This window comes from Lissotriton helveticus, chromosome 9 (assembly GCF_964261635.1).
Source record: "Lissotriton helveticus chromosome 9, aLisHel1.1, whole genome shotgun sequence".
NCBI classification, from domain to species: Eukaryota; Metazoa; Chordata; class Amphibia; order Caudata; family Salamandridae; genus Lissotriton; species Lissotriton helveticus.
In genome coordinates, this window is record NC_136070.1 from 938,800,078 (window position 1) to 938,806,077 (window position 6,000).

Genomic DNA, 6,000 nt, shown 5'->3' on the forward strand with positions numbered 1-6,000 from the left:
GCATCAGCTCAACATCCTGTGATTCCAGGCAAATCGCTTTGTCTCCCCGTGCCTACCACAAATGAATGTGTTCTTCTGTAATGTAAATTGTGCTCATGCCATGTTGTCGAGTTTGCGCTATATAATATTGCAAGGAAAAATAAAGTAGGGAAACTCGAGTTCCCACACTACTGAACCCGCACTCTTAAGTGCATCAGCACTGTGAATCGGAGCGTTTCACAGGCCTGTCACAGATAAGAAATGCTATCAAAACGAAATCCTACAAAACAATATACTACTGGCCGGCAGCAATTCATACCCGGACAACGTCGGGACGGGCTGCTAGTTTACTAGTAAAGAGCTACGTCATCTATATGCATCTTGACACGCATTATCATTTGCTAATACTTCCCTTATGGATGCAATAAACATTTTTAATATATTGTTGGTAAGTGTATTTAATCATACTCACTCTATGATCTTGCATTTAATAAAGAAAATGACAAGATTTGTACACACTTGGAACTAAAAAGTGATCTATGCTCTCAATCACACTCGCGTTCCATTTGCACGTCATGTCTGTATCTGGGTTCTCAAACAACACCCAGCATGCATGTATCATAAAAAAAACTGTCTGTTTCCATTCAAATTGTAGACAATCTTTTATACAATGTTTCTGTTGTTATTCTGCTTAAAAAGCTTATAACTTGGTAAATAAATTAATTCCCACACTCGTGTGAAAAAAAAGTCTCAGCCATGCTCCTCAGCACAATCGTGTTGTTTTGGCTGTGTTGCCTGTGGGGTCCTCGTATGCCCTCTTACGTTCCCTGTCCCAGGCCTAGGGACGTAGCTTCAAGGGGGTGTTTGGAGTGTTGCACCCCCTAGTAAATGTATTTTCTGATAAATAGTTGGGTCCAGGTGCTTTCTTCAGTCCGGTTTGTTGATATGTTTGTTGGATTTCACCCGGAATTGTTCACACACACATACAAAAAGGCACACTCTCTCCCTCTGTTTTAAAAATCTTCAAAAATGTTGTTCATTTTAAGAAATATTACGATTTCTCTCACTTTGTACCCCTGCCAATCTGCGTTGTCTACCTTTCCACTGGCCTTTTAGCCCCTCTTCGTATAATGTATTTTATTATTATATGCCAGTGTCATTGTTGAGAAATCTTACAGACCAAGCTACGCCCCTGCCAAGGCCCTTCGCAGCTTCTTTCTCCTCTACATCCTCTCTGCTCCAAGCATGCAATTGTATAACAAGGAGAAAGACAGCCTACACGGTTTGAACGGCCCCTCAAAATTCTTTATTTATCTTAATTACCCTGGCTGATGCCAGGCCCGGCACAAATATGTTTTAATCAGACGTTTTTGGCGCCTACCTTCTTTGACGACAGGACAGACTCTGCAGCACCTCCACGAGCGGCGAGAGCTCAGACTTTCACCCCCGACTGCAGAGGCTGGATTTTGCGCGAGCTCACCCCAGAAGAGAGGAGGAGAGATGGGCGGGGGGAGGGGGACTGGCTCGTTACTAAACAGCCCGAGCACGCTCTACCTATTACCCTGCATTCCTCCGCCTATCTCTGGTGACCTCTCTGCCCCTCCCACTGACTCAGGGGCCTTTTGTAATTCGAGTGATTTTCTTTTTTTGCTTACAGTCAGAAAGGTGTAGAGAGCCACCCGGCCTCTCACTTACAATGTATCGAAACACACACACACATGCCTACACCCTCGGGACGGGCACGCCCCGAGGTATATATTAAAAGCGCGGGAGACCGCTCGGGGTCTTTCCGGCGTACCCTGCAGCAGTGTGTGTGTGTCCCATTATTGTGTACTATCCTGCGTGTGAGGCCCTGACCTCGCCCACCACATTGGCGACGAGGCCGGTTCTGCCCCTGCGCGTGCCTGGCCGCCCTGTCGGAGCTGTCCGCTCCTTACCTGTCAGCTGCTGCCGGACGCCCCTGCTGTGCTGTTTTCCCGGGCCGCGGAGCTCGTCCGCCGGCCTGCTGTGCCTGCTCGAAGTCGGCTCCCCGCCCACGCGCCTCCCTGTCTGGAGCGCGTTCTGCTGGCGGGAGCCGCCTGGTGAGTGCTTCGCCCGGCCCCCGCGCTGCTGGTGCTCCTGTCTGGGGGGCCGTGTCCCGCTCAGCATCTAGCGCGAGTGCGCTCTCCTAGCGTGCTGCCCCGGAGGGGGAGGGGTGAACAGGGGAGACGCTGCACGTCAGCCCCGAGGCCCAACCACGTGGCGCCTCCAACGCGTGTCTACTCCTCCGCAGCTTCCTGCCTGTCCTGAGCTTCGGTACTCTCCCCCAGGAGCACGTGGGGAATATTATCTTTATTGAAGTCTGCCGCGCATACTAAGGACACTGCAGTGTTTCACTCGGTGGGCAGTTCAAAGTCAAGACACAGGGATAGACAGTTTAATCAAACATTGGCAAGTGCAACTGCTTCCCTCCTTCGTGTTTTTCGCTACTGGGTGGCTGTCCTGCCACCACCCACGCCACATCCAGGGTGCGAGGTCCTGTGCCACCGTCTGCCCACCTTCCTTGCCGAGCGGAGGCGTGCACTCCCGCAATAAACAAGCACTGGTTTGCTCAATTTCTGCCTCACGTGAGACCCCGTGTCGTGTCGCTACCGCTCACACGGCTTGCGCAACTGGGGTGTGACCCGAGGGGAAGGTCACCATCATGGACGGCGCCGCCTCTGGGGGTGCGCCCACGTGGACGGCCGCTCATACCGCTACTCCACGCCCGCCTCCGCGGCGCGGTGCAACCACTACCATAGTCAGCCATGCCCACACTGGTGTGGCCCCGCTTCCGCCCTTCAGCGAGACGGCAGACCCAGCGACTGCGGCGCCGCGATGGAAGGCGTGGCTGGGGCGTTTGAACCTCTACTTTAGGGGGACGAGAGAATCCGACGGCGCCGTGAAGAGATCGCTCCTACTCCTGTATGGTGGCCCCGAAATCTATGACCTTTTCGAATCCCTCCCGAACACAGGTGAGGACGATGACTACGACGCGGCGGTGACCGCGCTGAATACCCACTTTGACCCCCAGGTCAACACCGACTATGAAAAATTCAAGTTTAAACGGGCGTGGCAGACGGAGAATGAGTCCGTGGACATGTACTATGCGAGGCTGCGCCGGCAGGCCAGCAGCTGCCCGTTTACCGATCCCCGTGAGGAGATCAGGGACCAGATCATCGTCGGGTGCAAATCGAAGTTGCTTCGGAAGCTCATCCTCCGACAACAGGGCATCACGTTGGATGCCATCCTTGTCCTCGCTCGCTCCCACGAACTGTCGGACTCCAGAGCAGACGAGATGGAAATGGCGCTCCGGTCCCCCATTGCCCAGCAGGCGGCACCCAAAATGGCGTCCGTCAAGGAAGAGTCCGTCGACGCCATTCAACGGAGACCGACTGGTGGAAGAAATCGACAGTGGCAACCCCGAGACTCCCAATGTGCATACTGCGGGGGTGACCATGCGGCGACCGCTGTGTGCAATGCGAAAGGAAAGACGTGCTCGAAGTGTGGCAGGCTCAACCACTTTGCCGCGGTGTGCCAAGGGGGACGATACCGGCCCAATGCACAGAGGTCGCGTGGAGGTTCTGGACCTCGGTCTATGGCGTCCAGAGTGAGACAACTTTCGCTCGAGCAAGAGCACCCGCCCCCGGACACGCAGGCCCAAGGTCGAAAGCCATACTATGAAGACGAGGAGGATGATGAAGTCTACGTGATCTCCTATGTCAGTCGGGTTGCCACCCGGAAGAGGCCGCTGCCCATGTGCACGATATCAGTGGAAGGCTCAGAAGTCCGACCGCTCATCGACACTGGCGCCTCCGTGAACGTCATGGACTCGGACCAGTATGAACTAATGTCGCCCAAACCCACACTGTCCCCGACGAATGCTCGAATATACACGTATGGGGGCACCGAACCAATGCCGCTACGTGGCGTCATCAGCACCACAATTCGCAATGGGGAGTACACGACTGAAGCCCGGTTCCACATAACTGAAGGGAAAAAGGGGACACTACTCAGCTGCAACACAGCGGAAGACCTGGGGTTGGTCTTCTTCGCCAACCAAGTACACCAATCACACGCCGACTCCATGCTGGAAGAGTTCCCGGCGCTCTTTGATGGCCTTGGAAAACTCAAAGGCAAGAAGATCAAACTACACATAGACACCTCCATCCGTCCAGTCGCCTTGCGGCACAGGAGAGTGCCTTTCAACCTCCGCGCCCAGGTCGAGGAAGAGCTGAGGAAGCTTGAAGAGCTCGACGTCATTGAGAAAGTGTCGGGGCCGACTCCATGGGTGTCTCCACTGGTGGTTGCCCCGAAACCCAAGCAGCCTGGCGCCATCAGGCTGTGTGTCGACATGAGGCTGCCGAACACCGCCGTGAAAAGGGAGCGCCACATCACGCCCACCATGGATGACATCGTCGCCGATCTCAACGGGGCAAAGTGGTTCTCTAAACTCGATCTCAACGCGGGATATCACCAGTTGGAGCTTGATCCGGGCAGCCAATATATAACAACGTTCTCCACCCATGTCGGGCTCCGGAGATACAAGAGGTTAAGCTTTGGAGTGTCATCGGCGGCCGAAGTGTTCCAGAATGCAATAAGGGAAGTTTTATCCGGATTGAGTGGGGTCATTAACTTGAGCGATGACATTTTGATCTACTCGAACACGCTGGAGGAACACCACGCACATCTGAGGGCCACCCTCCAAAGACTGCAAGAACACGGCTTAACCCTCCACAGGAACAAATGCTCATTCTACCAAGAATCAGTGGATTTCTTCGGCTACCGATTCACACGTGAGGGGCTCCGAGTGGACCCAAAGAAGGCGGAAGCTATTCAGACTGCCAGCACGCCCCGAAACCCCACCGAAGTGAGAAGCTTCCTCGGGATGGCCACGTACTGTGGCCGATTCATACCCAATCTGGCTGACCTGGCTGAGCCTCTCCGTGCACTCACTAGACAGGACCAGGACTGGGAATGGACTGGCGCAGCAAACCAAGCATTCCAGGAAATCAAAGCGAGCCTCCTGGACAAGGCCACGATGGCCTACTTCCAGCCACGCAGGAAGACCGAATTGGTCGTGGACGCTAGCCCCGTCGGCCTCGGCGCTGTTCTGATGCAGGAATATGGCCAGGGCGACTGGAAACCTGTCGCATATGCGAGCAAAGCTCTCACGGACACTGAGACGCGGTATGCTCAAATTGAGCGAGAGGCGCTAGCCATCAAGTGGGCATGCCAACACTTTCACTTGTACCTCTGCGGTCAACCTTTCACCATTGTGACTGACCACAAGCCGCTCCTGCCCCTGTTCGCCGGATCTTCCAGGCTTGCCCCTCCGCGGATTGAGCGATGGGCTGTCCAGCTCCAAGGCTATAACTTCACCCTAGTCTTCCGGCCCGGCGCCCATAATCCAGCGGACTACTTGTCCAGGCATCCGGACGTCACCAGAAAAGCAATCCCACTGGCGGATAGTCCCTTGGTAGAGGAATTCGTACACATGGTGTCAGCGGCTGCCTGCCCGGAGACCCTCACCCTGCAGGAGATTGGTAGAGCCACCACTGAAGACGAGACTCTGACCCGAGTCAAGAATGTCCTGGACACTGGAAGCTGGACGAGGTTTCTCGAAGGAGCTCAAGGACTTCGTCCGGAAATTAGCAATGCCCGACAACAGCTATGGCAGATCCGCCATGAATTGAGCGTTGGCAATGAAGGCATTATCCTGAGAGGGCATCTCATCGTGGTACCAGCAAGCCTCCAACAACAGATCCTCGCGATTGCTCACATGGGCCACCAAGGAACAGCCAAGACGAAGGCCAGACTGCGCAACAAAGTATGGTTCCCGGCCATGGACCGTCTGGTCGATGAGATGGTGCGCGCGTGTCATGCCTGCACCATTACGGGGTCAGATCCAGCCCCGGCCCCAGTCATCACTGAAGAAGCAGCAACCACCCCCTGGACCCAGCTGAGCATAGACTTCGGGAGTTTCCCCGATGGTCGCCACAC

General features: G+C 54.8%; 1 protein-coding gene across 1 annotated transcript in view; it reads right to left on the reverse strand.

Annotated features, from left to right (window-relative positions):
- Positions 1-1,477, reverse strand: part of LOC144782041 (cytochrome P450 2G1-like) — a 519,896-nt gene extending 518,419 nt beyond the window's left edge. The window contains exon 1 of the mRNA XM_078661170.1: positions 1,361-1,477. The gene's annotated coding sequence lies outside the window, so the exon portion shown is untranslated. The remainder of the gene's footprint in view (positions 1-1,360) is intronic.
- Between the last annotated feature and the right edge of the window lie 4,523 nt (positions 1,478-6,000).